The following is a 17,786-nucleotide window of genomic DNA, read 5'->3' on the forward strand; positions in this document are numbered from 1 at the left end:
GGCCTCTGAAAGCCAGAAGAAGAAAACAGGAAACAACCTAGGAACCTACCACAGAGGGCCTCTGAAAGCCTCTGCCCTGCAGACTATCAAAGCAGATGCTGAGCCTGATGGCCAACTGTCGGGCAGAGTGAATGGAATTTTAGGTAAGAAGTGGGAAATAGCAAGAGCTGGAGAGGACAGGAACTCCACAAGGAGAGCAACAGAACAAGAAAATTTGAACACAGGGAACTTCCCAGAGACTCATACTCCAACCAAGGACTATTCATGGAGATAACCTAGAACCCCTGTACAGATGTAGTCCATGGCAGTTCAGTGTCCAAGTGGGTTACATAGTAATGGGAAGAGGGACTGCCTCTGACATAATCTGATTGGCCTGCTCTTTGATCACCTCCCCCTGAGGGGGGAGCAGCCTTACAAGGCCACAGAAGACAACAATGCAGCCACTTCTGATGAGAACTGATAGACTAAGATCAGAAAGAAGGAGAGGAGGACCTCCCCTATCAGTGGACTTGGGGAGGGGCATGCATGCAGAAAGGGGAGGAAGGGTGGAGTCGGGAGGGAAGGAGGGAGGGGCTTATGGGGGGATACAAAATGAATAAAGTGTAATTAATAAAAGTTAAATAAAACAAAACAAAAAATAATAATTACATGTTAAGTACTGAGAGAGTTTTAAATTCCTCCGACAGAAAGAAGTATTAAATATTTAAGATACAAATCTCTATTACCCTGATTTGATCACTGTACAAGTTATACATGTTTCAAATTACCATATCATCCTTATAAATTTATATAATTGTCTTAATTACTTTATACATGATTTTTAAAATATATAGAATATTTACTCATACATAAGTTTCTAGTTACATAACAGAGAATGCCAGAGACATTCTTAAACAACAAGAGAGACATTCATCTGTTCTTTCATGTTGTTATTTTTTTGGTGGATTTTTGTTTGTGTTTGTAGTAATCTTGGAGGAAGCCATTGGCATGTTAAGTAAATGAAGATAAATGAAGGAATCAGCATGAACAATGTTTGCTAGGAGATTAAACCTACTAGGAACATCTACAGGTGTTTTTTTTTTTCTTCTTTTGCTTTATTCTATTTTGGCTATATTAATCTTTTAGAGTTCTAACCATACAGGAATATTGAAATGTAAGTCATTTATAAATATATTACATATAATATCAATATATATTCCAAAGCATACTATATGTTATAATATAATTACCATTTTATAGGCAGAGACAAATATTTAATGATGCTAAATAACTTGTTCAAGGTCATACTTTCAAATGTCAGTCAAGACTTTGAATTACACCAGGCTCATGAATTTGGAGTATTCTTTTAGCCACTCTGCTTTGAAATCTCATACTGAAAACATGATTTATCACTCCAGAATTATTCCCCCGAGAACCAATCATCAGTTGTTGGTTCTTGCATAGGCTTAATTTTTTGTGAGTCATGATCCTTTTCTGACTGTTGGTCCTGGTTCTAAGAAGTTCTTTTGTCTTAGGGAGTGGTGGGTGGTAATTGTGAGTGATCAGTGGCTTTTCAGCCATAACTTGTCTTAGTCCCCAGGAAAGAGGTTAGTTAGTGCAGCAGTTCCAAATAGCCTCTCTTGTATTTACTCAGTATTTTTCTGCTAGGATAAGTATATATCCCATTAATTATTTACTGAAGCCTCTTTTCTTCCCCAAAATGCCCCAGGATAAATGATAAATTACATGATTGTCTTACTATCACATCATTGGCATGGTCAAAAATCTAGAGCTCCTGCTAAGGAAGTAAGGGACATTTCTTCCTACCTAGCAACATTGCCTTCCAGTCAGTCTTCCTTCCCCAATTTTCATTTTATTCTGAAAAGTATTATTTATCTCAGTTAATCACAATCTGCTGTCCTACCATTCCAACCTAGGATAAGCTAATAATTCAGATATGGACAATTATGACAATCCATCCCTATGGGCAGTAGGGAAGTGATACAGGAAAAGTCAAACCACTACTGAACTTTAAATAAGATCCATTTATGCAACAGCAGTAATTCCTACCAAATGAAACTTCTACAGAGAATGAGAAGGAGTGAACATCAAGGCTTAGGGTGATTGATTGTTGGAAAGCAGGTGATTGCATGTACCAGAATGAACAAAAATATGACCCAATAGGCATGCTCTCCTGACTTGGTTTCACACTTTTTAATTCAATTATACCAACCATGCTGGTATCTTTGCATATATGCTAATATAACCCTTTCTGTCTAATTTCATTTTAATTTAGTTTCTATAACTTGCAGATAAAAATATTCTGACACTTCATACCACCCAAAGTTCACCCTTCAATGATTTGTGCAAAGATGTGAAAAAAATGCAAATAATGCCTCATTTCCAACCTAGAAAAATGTCAAAGAGACATATATAGATAGATGCATACCTACAGACTGGGTGTCATTTGTCCAAAATGCTCATGCTTATGGTGTTTTCTATGTCAGTTTTTTTCCTTATTCTTGAATATTAACGCACACACACACACACACACACATATTGAAATATGTTATGGATGTGTTATGGATATGTCAAGTCTAAACATGAAATTGAATTGTTACATATATAATTATATTCTGAATGTGTTTTTTTATATAACACTTTAATGACTATGTACATAAAACAAAGTTTCATGAGGCACATTTTTCTGCTTATGGCATCATGCCAGTGTTTAAAGACTTAAGTTTTAGAACACTTTATTTCAGATTTCAAAATTTTTAATTAAGGATGTTTAACCCTGCCCACATTTTTAACACACACACTCAGTCATATATATACATATGTGTATATATATATGCATATGTGTGTATATATGTGCATACATATGTATATGCATATATACATGTATGTGTATGTACACATAATATATATATATATATATATATATATATATATATATGAGTGTGTGTGTATGATTAATATTCAGCTGTGGGAAAGACACCAAGAAACAGTCATTTACATCACAAGTAAAGGCATGGACTAATTTTGAATTTTCTGAAAAGTAAATCATTGATATTTATCAAATGCTTTTAGAACAGCAAAATTCTTTTTATCTTCCATGGTTTCAATGAGAAGGCTCATATATTTTAATGCTTAGTTACCAAGAAGTGGAAATGTTTAAGAAATATTAAAATTTAGGGAGTCTTGGTCATGGTGTTTCTCCACAGTAATAGGCCAGTAACTAAGTCAATATCATTTGAGGTGGTTTTAGTGACAAGTAATCAGGTTAGAAGAGAAGAGAGCATGTATGAGTGAGAGAGATGCAAAAGAGAGAGATGAAAGAAAGATGCAAAGAGAAAGAGGCACACAAGAAAGAGATGAGAGGTGGGGTATTCAAAGAGTCGATGGACCTGTCTTAGCTTAAAAAACTCTGGAACTGAAAGAGGATCAATTAAGAATTAACACCGGTAAAGACCCAAACAAGTTCAGGAATGTCAATAACAGGACACTGGAGACTAGTTGAGCTCTGCTCCACTGGGTTCCAATAAACTGCTGCTTTGATGGGTCCCTTTTCAACTTCTCAGGTTTCTTAAGGAGACCAACCTTATGCATTTCTGTCCTTGCAAAAGGAAACCACAGCTAACCCATCAACTGATTAGAGGAAGAAGGGAGAGGACAACAAAGACATGGGAGGAAAGACATACCACAGTGTTAATTCATCTCCATGTGTCACCTTTGACTGCGCAATACGTAATCATTCCTCTCGCTGTCTCTGTCTCTCTTCGTTTCTGTCTCTCATTCTCCTTCTCCTTCTCCCGAAGATTCTTCATCTAACACTAATAAGTGCTTTGATAACAGTGGAAAGCTTGCTCACTTCCTTTACAGCTGGAAACTGAGGCTCCACATAACTACTGCATCAAGAATCAAAATCCTGTTCTGCAGGCTGCTTGCTGCTGTCCACGGGGGTTGGTGCCTCTCACACTGCCTGTGGAAACGGGGCAATAACATTTGTTTCTAGTATACCAGGGGTGAAATCATTGGGGAAATGTAATAAAAGTGAATTGTTAAAATTAAATTAAGAAGAGCATCCTCTGCAAGCCCCAATTTATTATCACATACAATAAGCACAGAATTTTCAGCACCAATGCGACAGTAAAATTGCAATACTCCATTTCCGCACACTGGTGCCAGCCTACAAACCATTACCCTGTTTTGACGTGTGCTGCTCCAGATGACATCCATTCCTGCTGCAGCTCTGCTTTAATCTACAGTCCAAGAGGCACCCTGTACCACCACCATATTCTGTAGCATTTGGAAACAAAAGATAGTATTTGACCTAAGTTATAATACAGCAGGCAAGGGAAACAGTCTATTTTTCTGTCATGTATGCCTAAGCCAGGGGCTGGTACTATTTCCTTTTGTCTTACTGACTCTGACTACTAAATTTTGCCACTCCCTTGGCCATCTCCTCAGCAGAGTAATCTCAGTCTTAGTCCTTGAGTTCTGTCAGTTCTTAATGGCTTTGCCCATAGAGTAAGAAGACGCCTATGAAGTCCTATCACCAAAAACACTAGGAAAAGGAAAAGATCTACTGTCTCTGTAACACCCCTCCCAGATCCATTTATACCTCCCTTATTAGGGCAAGCTCAGTCACCACAGATATGATAGAATCCCACTTTCTGCCACTTTTCTCCAACCATAAAGAACCCAAGTGACCCATTTTATATTCCCCTTTAGAAGAATCATACTCATTTCATGATGAAAGAAAGCATTGCTTCCTCATTTACTATGGAGCGTGACACTAAAGAAACAGTCAGTCAATATTTTGCAAGAGAGTTAGTTGTAATTGGTGGGTACATCATTGTCCCTTCACTCCATGTCTTCTAGCTATGGGGAAAAGCACATTATTTTCAGACCAAACTCAGATTCTCACCTGGATTCTGCAATTTGCTGTTTTATCAGATAAAAGTTGCCCTGTGATATTCCAGGACTTAATATTAGAGGCCATTTGACCTAGTTATAAGGCTAGCACTTTTATCAGTAGAGATGAAGCAATTAATTACTTTTGAATTTGCTTATCAACCTCATTTTTTTTTTAAACCAAAGAACTCCCTTCACAGCCAGTTTGGGTAGAATAATAAGATGGAGTATGACGCATTTAGGAAGTCTGTGGGCAACAGTTGTGCCATAAGAGTAGCTGGCAGAAAGAAGAAAAATGGGCTGAAGTTCCCTTTTTTAATGGGAGCAATTAAATATACTCAACATAGACCTGGTTGTGGTGCTATTTCAGAGCTACATGCAGGTCTACAAGGTGGGCAGATGGATCACTCATATAGGGCTATAGCATTGTCTGCTTTGATGGCAAGAAGGCTCTCTGTGGAGTGTACATAAGGTCTCTTTTCCTACTCCACAGGCTGCATTTTCCACATCCCACTTCATTGTTCATCGGAAAAGCATCACTGCAAAAGATGCCATCAGATGTGTGAGAGAGCATTAGCAGTCAGGTCACCTCAGCCTCTTTAACAAGCTTGTTCAATGGGCTCCTGGGCTATCTTACACTCTGGATCCATTCTACGTGACCCACACTTTCTTAAGTCCGCCAGTCAGTTTTCTGTTTCCTTGAGTGATAAGTCCCAGAATGGGTACTGAGCCTGTCTTTATATCTTTTTCCTCAAGAAAAGTTACAGTGATATATACAATGAGATATTTAATATCACATCTACTTAGAAGTTTTCCTCTACCATCTATGGTCCTGCAGAGGTAGCCCTGCCAAGGGCCAGGGTGGTAGTGAAAACACTCTACTTAGTAACAACATTTGTTATCCTTAAAAGCCATTCTCCTATGCCATAATTCATTTCATTGTATTACTATCATGTATGTGTGTGTGTGTGTGTGTGTACAAAGGAAGGGTGTCTTAGGTATTGTTTCATTGCTGTGAAGTCAGCATGACCAAGACAACTTAACAGAGAGAAACCATTTAATTGGGAGCTTGCTTACAGGTTCAGAGGGCATATACATAGCCATCATTGCAAGGGAGCGTAACACCAGGCAGGCAGGCAGGCAGGCAGGCAGGCATGGTGCTGGAGTGGTAACTGAGAGCTTCTGTCCTCATTCACAGATAAGAGGCACATGGAGAGAGAGGGCTGAGAATGGCTTGGGCTTTGGAAGCCTCAAAGCCTATCATAATGACATATCTCCTCCAGCAAGAGCACACTTCCTAATCCTTTCTAAATAGTTCACCATATGGGAAACAAGCACTCAAGTATATGATGAGCATATGGGAGACATTTTCGTTTAAACCACTGCATGACTCCTACAGGCTTAGGGTCACACCATAATGCAAAATGCAGTCAGTCCAGCTCCAAAGGTCCCCATTGTCTTTTACAGCCTTAACACTGTTTGAAAATCCAACATCTCTTCTGAGACTCAAGGCAAGTTTTAACCGTAACTCTATAAAAATCAAAAAATAAATTACATACTTCCAAAATACAATGGTGTAGAATATAGAGAAGGGAAGGTAGAGAGCATAGTGAGGAAATACATGATGAAAGGAAAAAAGGAAACCCAGCAGGACAAAGTCTGAACTGTGTATCTCCATGCCCTACGTCTTCCACTCCTTCCATTTTTGCTGATTACAACATACTTCTCTCTCTAGGGATGGCTCCACATCTTGTCTGCAGCTTTCCTTGGTCAGCATCCCATGTCTCTGGAATCTCAAACATCTTGGGGTTGGGGAGCAATACAATTCAGGCCTCCCCTTCACAGCTTCAGCCTCTCCAGGTCTCCATACAGGGACTCTCCTGCCACATGCCTGGCCTTAGTGGCTTCTTTTAAGTGCTGAGGATGATTCTACAACCTCTTTATACTCCCTTATTCTTCCTAGACAGCCCACTAACTGAGAACCAAACATTCAAATCTGAAAGCCTATGGGGATCATTCTCATTCAAACCACCACAAGGGGTGTCAAAGAAAAATAATTCTCTCCTTCTTCCTTACATGAGTAGAACTCAAGATACTTAATTTGTTAACAAAATAATTACACTCTGAGCCATCTCATCAGCCCCATGCCACAATTTTTCAAAGAAGCTTTTCACAAAACCGTAAGTAATGGGTGAGAAAGGACCACCAGCATGGCAGTCTCAGTGGGCATGAAACCAATAAGCTCATTAAACTTGTTTGTTCTTTGTGACTTGGTGGACTGCTGCCAGGAAAACTCATCTTGGTCCTTCCTTAACTTTGCTCTGGTTCTGGATTCCTCTCCATAGAACTTAAATTTAATTATCTGCTTGATTCAGAATCTGAATCAGTTAAGTTTCTAAAATAATAACCCTTGCAAAAGGTAGCATTCTTTCTCCAAAATCTGAGATTGAGCACTGCAATTCTGCTAATAGAATTTGCCAGAGGCATCTTTCAGCATTTGGATCTGCCTTGGTTACTGTATAATCTTGCTCTCGTAAGGAGGTAACACATGAAATAACAATTTCAAGGGGATCAACACCAGACTAAATAATTACATATGGAAAAGTGTTTTTGTTTTTTTTTTTTTTTTTGACATAGCTTAAAGTCTTATTAGGGTCCCAGCTTCCCTGAAGCGACCTCACCTCTAAAATCTGATAGAATTATTTCTAGCTTGGAAGTGACTTCCACATGTTTCCAGTACTATAGCAAAGCAATTTCTTCTGAGTATGATATGGCCATTGGCTATGAAACCCAATAAACACATTGGTTTACCACACAACACATATGCAAACAGTACCCTACTGATCTCTTTATATATCCCTGAGAAGTCACACACGAAATTGGCACCCTAATAAGGGCTTGACAAAAACTAAAGATAATGGCTAGGCGGAACAGCTTCATGGCTCATGCTGTGAGTCATAAGACATGCAACTGGGGTTGATTTCTTCGAGAGTCAAGTATCCACAGACTAAGTCTTAGTTTAACCATTTCCTGTGTGATATACAGTAACATACCTCCTTGGCACATGTGATCTGTCATATGACTATGGGCATACCCTCAAATTTTCAGATAGACTAGGTAATATACCTAGTCTTGAAAGTGGCACATATGAAAGAAGGCTGTAAGCAAGTTATTGTGGCGTTTGTGTGGCCTTTGCTATGAGTTATAAAATATACAAATGATGCTGATCTTTCTACCCAGAGTAAACTGTCCCGAATTAGAAAATAGAGACATGTGGAAAGGATCTTCCTTATTAGCCTCTGATTCATCAGGCAAAAAAGAAGGGGACTGGGATTAGGAGAACAGGATTCAGATACTGGCTTGCTGTTACTCACAGCTAGGTCAGGGCATAAGGGTAAGAGTACAATAAAAATTGTATTGATTAAGCCCCTTCTGAGGTCCTGTGGCCATTGGGGAGAATCAGATCATGGGACAACACAGAGGGAATGGATAAACATAATAGTCACAAGAGAGGCAATGGTTCATCTCCAATGTACCAGGGCAGATAATGCAGAGTTAAAAGAAAAAAAGATAAGTCACTGATGATGGCATGTACCTGTAATCATAGCACTCAGCATGATGAGGCAGGATTATTTTAAGTTCATGACAATGTGGGCTGCAGAGGGAGAGCCTGTCTCAAAATAATAATAATAATAATAATAATAATAATAATAATAATAAGAAGAAGAAGAAGAAGAAGAAGAAGAAGAAGAAGAAGTTAATTCAGAGGGAATCTGAGGACTTTATTGAGTGGCATGGTGGGGCATGATTTTTTAATTTTTTATGAGGTGGGATAAGCTTTGGAGGAACTGAGTGATGGAGATTATCATTTAAACTGGATTTGTGAGGTAGTAAAACATTCCAGTGGAGCTGAGGAAAACATAAAGTACACAAAGGAGCTTATTCTGGTCACTTGAAAGCAAATGTGGCAAAATTCATATTATGTTCAAGTTACTAAGGAAAATAGCGACAGAGGCCAGAACCTGCGGTTGTGAGCCACTGGAAGGCTTTAAAGCTTGAGCCAAAAGAGGTGAATGAAAAAAAAATCCAGGTGTTCCCACCACGCCCTCTATTTCTGTGACAGTGAGGCAGGGCATAGGGAGAATGTGGGCAGTTAGGGAATTGGACCCAGGAAGACCCCGACTACCTTCACAAGCTCTCGCAGCATCAGTTGCAGGTTCTTCACAAAAGCCCATCTGCTTGATAAGTATATTGATTTATGACGGAGCTCAAACACTCAGAAGGAATCAGCCATCTTGTGCATGAGAAGAAAACAAGTGATTCTTTGTCCCACTCTTGTTTTCTTTGTTTCAGAACCATTTAAAAGCACATGTGCTTGATGATAGAACAATATCTTCTCTCAGAACTCTTCTCAGTTCCCAACCAGGCATGGGTAGAGAGACTCTCTCACTTTCCTTTTAATTAACATGTTGGTTGCTTTCTCTGTCTCTGTGTGTTTCTCTCTGTCTTTCTCTGTCTCTCTGTCTCTGTCTCTTCCCCTGGCCCTCTCTCTTCCTCCTATACACTTCATTCCTCACCGCCATAGGATAAAATCCTTGGTTCACAGACCACAACTATTGCAAAGGAAGGATTTTTCATGGGGTGGAATAACCCCAGTTTCTTCTTTAACTGAGTGGTGTCTTTGTCTATATGTGGAGTACATACAAGATGACTGGTGGGCCCAGAGTGAATTCCAATTTAATTTCCTCCCTTTGAGCTGTTAGCCAGGGAGACTCTTGAGGTTCACTACAGTATAGTCAATATTGGAACTGCTGTTAGATGATAAGTTTCTTACTGGAGAATCCCCAAGCTCTGGCTGAACACAGAAAAAGACAAGCTAAGACTGAGCTGAAACCTTATTTCCTGTGAGTTAAGCATTTGCAGTACCATAAGGTACTCTTAGGTCTCTTAGAAGAATTATCACGGATGGTCCAACCCAGCTGTGCATCCCATGTGTGATCCCATATGTGAGGTAAGATGGTCTTATTGGTGTAATAGCGGCATTACTATCATAGGTAAAACCAACTACTTTCTGATCAGATTTAAGGCCTGTTTTTTAGGAGAGAGCCCATGTTTTTGTTTTATACTACATTAGAGGGTAAATCCTGTGATTGTGAAAATATAAGTACCTCTTGAAAAGAATATTGATAGTTTTGTTAAATGAATACAATGTGTTGGTCAGACTGTCTTCCAAACATTTGTATTCATACCCAAAGATCACTGCTATTGTCCACAATAATGAAAGAAAATCTCCTTTGGCAATGGGTGATACTTACTTCAGAAACTTTAGCTGCTGATAATAAATATCTTGTTGTAGTCTATACTGTTTACTGTTACACTGTTGCTGTCAGTTATACTGTCTCTATGGCATAGTGACCCAATATATTTTAAATATGCATAGATTCTCTCTGTGCTCTCTCTCTCTCTCTCTCTCTCTCTCTCTCTCTCTCTCTCTCTCTCATACACACACACACACACCACACCACACAATCCAAGGCTTTGGTAATATAATATAAAAGAGAGCAGAACTAATGTAAGAGACAGAAGAGGAAAAAGTGTTGTAGTGAAGCTATTTCCACTGGTCATGCACGGCTATTGGCTCACAAGGCTGAGGTATTACAATGAAGTGACTTGGCAGAACCGTGTTGTCCTGATTCCATTTTGTGTCTGCTTACACGCTTCTCAGACTTAACTGCTACATTGGCCTTTGCAATACCTTTTGGGTTTTTCATGACCCTGATCATGGGCCAGATGCATTAACCAAAATAATTATTCTTTTACAAACTAAATAACATTCAAAATAGCATATGTTATATAATATATAAAATAACAATATAAATCTTAACTCATGCTCATGTTGTGGCTGTAGTAACTGCTATGCTGTCAAAACAGCTGTAACAAGGTTACTAAGATCCTTGTTTAAGACTGTGATCCTTGTTTAAGAATTGTGATGTTTGTTGTCTTCTGATGTTAAAAATGCTGTACCCTGAGCTTCCCCACCAAGAGTCTTTCTCAGGCACTAGACCAAAATAAAGGACTTTTATACTCTTAATTGGCTTAATAAGTGTGGTATTATTTTAAAATTTTGCATGTGAATAACTTTAGTGCTTCACAGAATACCTTGGCTTACATCATGGTAACAAAATAAGCAAAACAATGAAGTAATAGCTAAACCTATAGTAATGATAATAACGATGCTATTACCATTCTAGAGTAAGTAGGGTGAGCATCATTAAATTCCTAATGGGAGTTTCCTCCACCATTCCCACCTGCCTGTACCACAGCTACTCATGGCCTTAGAAGCTACTAGAGCACATAGGAGATCACATTGATCAGGGAGTGGGATTTTAGTGGTTCAGCTTTCATGAGTTATCACCCATGCTAGGGTAAGACATTTCCGTGATACTGCTAATTTTAAATCACCCTATATTCCTGTTGGTAATCCCAACAAACTCATTGGTTCACAAATCTGAGCTTGGATGAAATCTTTGTTTTATCTGTTATTATACCATTGACAGAAAACAATCATTTCTGTATGTCTTCCCAGAAAAGGGAACAACATCTGGGTTCCTTGTCATTGTCTACCAGATTTTAATCTTTTCTAACACATTTCTCCACATTAAATTCCCTATATTATACATATTTGATGTGAGTAATATTTTCCTGGCTACATTGCCTGAGAATCAACCATCCTATTTTCATGAGTCTTCATGGGGCTATAATTAATGTTTTTCTCTGATTACATGTCTATTCTTGCCAACTTTCTGAGTCCCCAAATTAGTACCTTGCATTTTTTATATGTATAAATGCAGGATATTAGGAAAGCCAAGGGGCAGCTATTTGTTTGCTGTTAAAACTAGTAGATGAAAAATTATGGACATGTGGATATTTATACCTTTTTTCTTTCTAGTTATTTTTTGTTTTGGCCATAATACAACATTTATGACACTTGGAGAATAATTTTTTTTGTTTCATATCCAAAAGTAAAGATAAATAAACACAGACTTTAAAGACAGGCTCAAATTAATCCCCAAAGTTCCTATATTTAGTTAGAGCCAGAAATTTCTGCTTCAAAGGGATATTCCCTAAGCACTGAATAGTAAACTATCTTTGGATACATGGCCATAGCCATCTGGAGTCTGCAGTCTCTTTTCTTTGGCATGACACTGATCTGCACTACTTTAGAATCCATTGTGTTATGTCACTTATTCACCTGTATTTCTGGCCTTCAAATTGCAGTGATGTGCATTTCAAAGGACCCTGAAGCCTACTTTAGCAATCTGTCTCATAAGAATGAATATTCCTCTGGTTCATAAAGCAGAAAAGAATTAGAGGTAAGTGAAACACACATACACACATAAATGCACAGACACACACAGATACATACACATACATGTGACCACTCATAAATTCTCATGCATGACTGATAGCATGATGCACACTAAATGTAAAAAAGAAGATACAACAGAAATTATGATATAACCCTTTTATGATGAGATTATTTTATCTATTTCCCTCAACAGCTACTCAGTTTTAGAGAAGCCAGATACTACACTGTGTGAACAACCCTTTGGAAAGACCCACAATGACAAAGAAGAAAAGCTAAAGCTTTGTATCAATTCACATGAACAGCTCAGAAACAGTTTCTCCAACCACTTCAGAGAACAAATCCTTGGCAAGACCTTAACTGACACACCACAAGAGACTGTGGAGCCATAGTGATCTATCTGTGCTTTTCACAGGCTCTGCCCTTCTGGAAACATTTGTTATACAACAGCAGATAAGCATGTTAGTCAATCCACCACCCATGACTAAATACCTAGTAAAATCAACTTAAAAGAGGAAGCTTTATTCCACCTTATCATTGTAATGAGTTCCAATCAAGTTCATTTGTCCATGCTGCTTTGGGGACTGTGGCAGGAATGATGTAGAAGAACAAGTTTGATCATTTCAGAGTGGCATGGAATCTGAGAAAAAGACAAATGTCCAAATTTCTGATAGTCATTTCAGGGATACACTCTTTATTGACCTTCCTTCTAGTATGCCCCATTTTCTAAAGATTCTGTCACTTCCAAAAGCATCACAGAACAGAAACCCATCTAGCTCCTAGCTCTTGTTGAGCATTTTGGGTGGATATCATAACAAAAATTAACAAGTTTCTGCCCCAGGCATGACTGAGGAAGAATGGAAGAGGTTTAACTATAAAAGCTAAGGCATCTACAGAAAAGCCGAGATCAGAAACAGGTTGCCTGCAAGAAGGGCAAGGCTATGCTTTTGTTTCTACACCCAGTGAAGGGTAAATGAGTGTCAAGTGCATTGTTATAGTACCACGAGCCAGTACCTCTCCTACACTTTTAAGTTCAGTCTTCAAAATGTATTTAAACCTGATAGAACATTTTTATGCTCTCCCCAACTCTGCAAGTATGAATTCATATTGATATGCAACATAGTCAAGCCAAAGACAGTAGTTTGTTCATCTTCTCCATCTTGATAGCGGTCATTAGCTGGTTTGTGTCTGATTTCTGTCATTTTCAATGAAGGGTTCTGACTGGTAAATATTCTGTGCAGAATCGGCCTCATGTCTCACTCCTTAATTTTTTGCTTTTATGCTGTCTTTCTTGCCAAGGTCAAGTTGACTGATTTTGAATCTCATGTTAGGCCACACTTCTGTTTCTCAAAGGGAAGGCTTAACATGCTGGAAGAAAATAGCATTTTGACTAAATGATCTGCATTTATTCCAGGGTAAATTTCTTCTACAGGGTATGGTGTTTTGCTACATAACTTAGCTAATCAAGCACTCCCTGAGTTCTTAGCCATCCATCCAAGCTGAAGCTGCCTGAACAGTTATTGTGGAAAGCAACACAGTAAACAAATATCACACATAAATCCAACAAATGTGTGTGTGTGTGTGTGTGTGTGTGTGTGTTCGTTCTAACATGCAATTTCTCCATCTTTGTTACACTCAGTGCAAAAGAGTCTTTAGGAACATACACTTAATCCTGAAATCTCCCTCCACCCAATTTGGGACTGTAACAAATTGGGATATTTTCCAGTGATCCCCTTTCCTCACATTAACAAACACCATTGTCATTTTTTTCTTAAGTTCCCATTATGGTTTGAGTCTAAAATATCTCCTATGAGCTAATAATTTGAATGCATAGCACCAGCTTATAGCTTTATCATATTTTAAAATTTATGTGTGTGTGTGTGTGTGTGTGTGTATGTGTGTGTAATGGAGGGTCAGAGGACAACTTGCAGGAATCCGTTCTCTACTTCCGTTGTGTGGTCCCAAGCACTGAAGAGGTCAAGGTTGGTAGCTGGTGCTTTTCCTGGCTGACCCATCTAGTCAGCACTTTAAAGGATGAAGCACTTTTAGTAAGGCCTAGATCGTGCAAGCTGTTCACCAGGAATAGGCCTGTGAAGGTGATAGTTGTCCCTATTTCAGGTCTGTCCTCATTGCTTTCAATCCACTAAGATGTAAACAAGCCAACAAGCCACACCACCATGGGACCAACCCACTCTGCCATGCCTTGTGAGCTCTGAGGGACTGCAACCCTCTGAAATCATGAGCAAAGGAAACTTCTCCTCTAGTTCTTTCTTTCAGGTATCCTGGTCACGTTGACACAAAAGTAATTCACTAATGTCCCAGTGTCTACAAACATGTTGTGTAGATAATACAGTTGAAAACTTATACTGATTAGACAAAGAAAAAGAAAAAAAGAAAGGAGTCCACTCCTAGCTACTCCCTGTCATGTAATGTTTAAATTTACCATTTTGCTGAATATTTTGCTACACTAACTCCAAGTTGACTGTGATAGCAATGCATATACCCACTCAGTCCCGTCTTTGTTTTTAATTAGCATATAAACAATAGGTTTCTCATCACATTTTTTATACATGCTTAGTGTTAGTTGACCAACCTCCCTAATCTCCCCCGGTTCCCTCTCCCCACTTAGACCCTCCAGGATTCTCTTTTGCACTTCTACCTCACACGTATTCTGTTATCCCCTCCATCACTCTTCTTAAAATCTTTCCTCTCCACTTCCTGAATACCTGTTGATAGGAATGTTTATGAGTGCAAGCACAGTGGAAGTCAGCATGGGAACTAGAGCAGAACTATCACATGTCCTGCCTATACCACTGTCAGGCTCATGTACAAGGGACTGTACAACACACACAGAGATGCACATGCTTCCGATGGTCATTTCTGCTCTGTATCTAATAGGAAGGGACAGAATCAGCCTAGACATTTCCATAACAGATACATGGGTAATAAAATTGTCAGACACATATACAATGAAATTTTATTCGTCCATAAAGAAAATTGAGAGGACTGAGACTATAAAATTTGCAGGAAAGTGGGTGAAACTGGAAAATCTTACATTAAGTGAGGTAACCCAGGCTCAGCAAGATAAATACTACGTGTTCTCTCTAATATGAGGATCCAAGCCTCTAGTTTTTATGTGTGTGTGTTTATATGGAAAGGACTGTGGGTAGAAGTCACTATAAAAATTCAGTCCTTTAGTTACCCTGGTGACCATTTACTAAATTTGCCCCTGAAAGAAAAATCCAAATAATTCTACCAATAGCATTTCATTTTATTTAAATAAATCCAAAGAAACTAGGTTATAACTAAGTTCAGAAGAACTGACAAATATTAAATGTTCTTCTACCATAATGGTCAAGATCATAAGACGGATGGCTTGAATGCAAAGTTTGTCCACGGCCAAAATACACAAACACTGGGATGAGTATAATAACCACCTCAGATTTGCTGCTGTCAGGGTTGCCTTAATAATATTTAGAAAGCAATTTAGATGAGACATGCATATGTCTGTATCAAATATATCCCTATACAAATCATACTGAACTCTGATTTCATATCTTTCAACTCACTACAGGAGATGCATAATTCAAAAAAAAATTGAGTAAGTTAGTTTTTTCCCCACATGTTGAGTGAATGAAATTATATCAACTTGATCCCAGAGGGTGAGTGTCCCAGCAAAACAGAACATGGATCCCCTTTGAAGGATGTTGTACCAGGTTGAAAGGTGTTCCTATATTTTGCAAACACATTGAGACACACTCTAAAAGTATAACAGCCAATACTCAGAGACAAGAAGATAATCAAGTGGTCAGAAAAAAAAACCCTAAATGCTGAAAGTTTTTAACACAAAATTTAAAATAATCACTAGTTTGTTTGTTTGTTTTCAAAGAAATAAAACTATGGAATTTACCAACACAAAACAATAATAACTTGGATCCTGGTTAGTCAGAAAGAATCTCCCAGAATGAAGCAAGAGAAACAAAATGGTGGGGACATTAGAATGGAAGACAGGAAACAAAGGATATGTGTGTGTGTGTGTGTGTGTGTGTGTGTGTGATATCATATGTTCCTTAAATAATGACCCAGGAAAAATAATCATTCAAAGTGTATAATTCCAATTACCTAAAATTATAAAAGCAGATGAATTTTAACCATAATGCATAAGGCTATATATTTAAAGAGCAACATTAAAAACAAAGAAACAATGTCCCCAGATAGTAAGACAAGGCATCATTTGAGGGATGCAAAGATACCGTTGAGTTGGAAGGGAACTGAAGGAGCTTTACCAGATGTCGAGAATATTCTACAGCTTGACTAGCCAGAGAGACTTTTATTTTGTGGTGATTTATTTAGCTACAACCCATTTCATATATGACTCTGTATTTTATTCTATTTCACAAAAACCAATAAAAATATAAAGCAGATGTGATTGTGGTGCTATAGAATAATCTCCAGAAACAGAGTCAAATAAGATAGAGCACAGGGCAGCAGACAGGATGTGCTCATCTCTGTGTTTTTAAAGCTCACATACTCATATACATGATTGTATTTTACAGGCATTTTTAAAGACACATAATACATTTAATCTGGCTTGCTGACTCAAAGCAGAGACTAGAACTCTGCTGTCTCTGGCTAAAGAACTAATTTGCATTTTTATACTTTTATTGTGAAGATTACTTGTATAATTGTATTTTAACAATAAAAAACTAGAAATAAACTATGAAAGCAAAATAAGATCGCCAATAGATGAAATTATTGTTTTCAAACAAAACAACTGCATTTTCAATTCTTAATTTTTAACAAGATTTTTAAACCAGATAAGTAAAGTTAATTCCCTTTAACTGTAGCTTCTTTGTGGCCTGTTGGTTGAAGGCTTTGCATCTGCATTACAATGGAGAGCTATTAATAATAAGAAGCAAATTTAGGGTGAACCAAATGGCTGAATTCAAAAGTCAGCCGTAGATTGTGAAATTATACATTAGGCTCTTAGTAACATGGATAGTAGACTGTATCAGAATCCAATAATATAGAGGAGCTGTGCTGCCAGGGCAAGTAGAACAAAGCATGTATGTCCTTCAGGAATTCAGCAGTAAGGGGATGATAACATCCACAAGGTGTAAAGAAAAAGTTCATGAAAGGTTTCTGAGCCAATATCACAGGTTTAGACACATGTCCTTAATCGTTTTCTCATCTCCTTAATTCAATAACCACTTAGCAAAGACATAACAACAAACTCTGAGGAAATCCAAAGAATCATTATGTCTTACTTCAAAAAAAAAAAAAACCTGTTCTCCACAAAATTGGAAAATCTAAATGAAATAGAATATTTTTGATAGCTACCACTTACCAATATTAAATCAAGACCAGGTAAACAATTTAAATCAACCTATAGCCTCTAAGGAAATAGAAATAGTCTTTATAAGCCTCCCAACCAAAAAGAGCTCTGGGCCAGATGGTTTTAGCTCAGAATTCTACCAGACTTCCAAAGTAGAGCTAATACCAGTAGTTCTCAAACTATTCC

At 38.1% G+C, this 17,786-nt stretch overlaps 1 protein-coding gene across 12 annotated transcripts in view; it reads right to left on the reverse strand.

Annotated features, from left to right (window-relative positions):
- The window catches only part of Hhla2 (HERV-H LTR-associating 2), an 85,367-nt gene that overhangs the window by 35,003 nt on the left and 32,578 nt on the right, over nucleotides 1-17,786 (reverse strand). For 3 of the 12 annotated variants that reach the window (XM_055594978.1, XM_055594947.1, XM_055594938.1), the window contains exons 2-3: nucleotides 4,186-4,281; nucleotides 3,684-3,964 (exon numbers count right to left, since the gene is read on the reverse strand). The exons of 8 other annotated variants lie outside the window; for them this stretch is intronic. The gene's annotated coding sequence lies outside the window, so the exon portion shown is untranslated. The remainder of the gene's footprint in view (nucleotides 1-3,683; nucleotides 3,965-4,185; nucleotides 4,282-17,786) is intronic. One more of the 12 variants, XM_055594953.1, reaches the window with a different exon arrangement.

Source organism: Psammomys obesus, unplaced genomic scaffold, assembly GCF_907164565.1.
Source record: "Psammomys obesus unplaced genomic scaffold, mPsaObe1.curated_primary_1811, whole genome shotgun sequence".
Classification (NCBI taxonomy): Eukaryota; Metazoa; Chordata; class Mammalia; order Rodentia; family Muridae; genus Psammomys; species Psammomys obesus.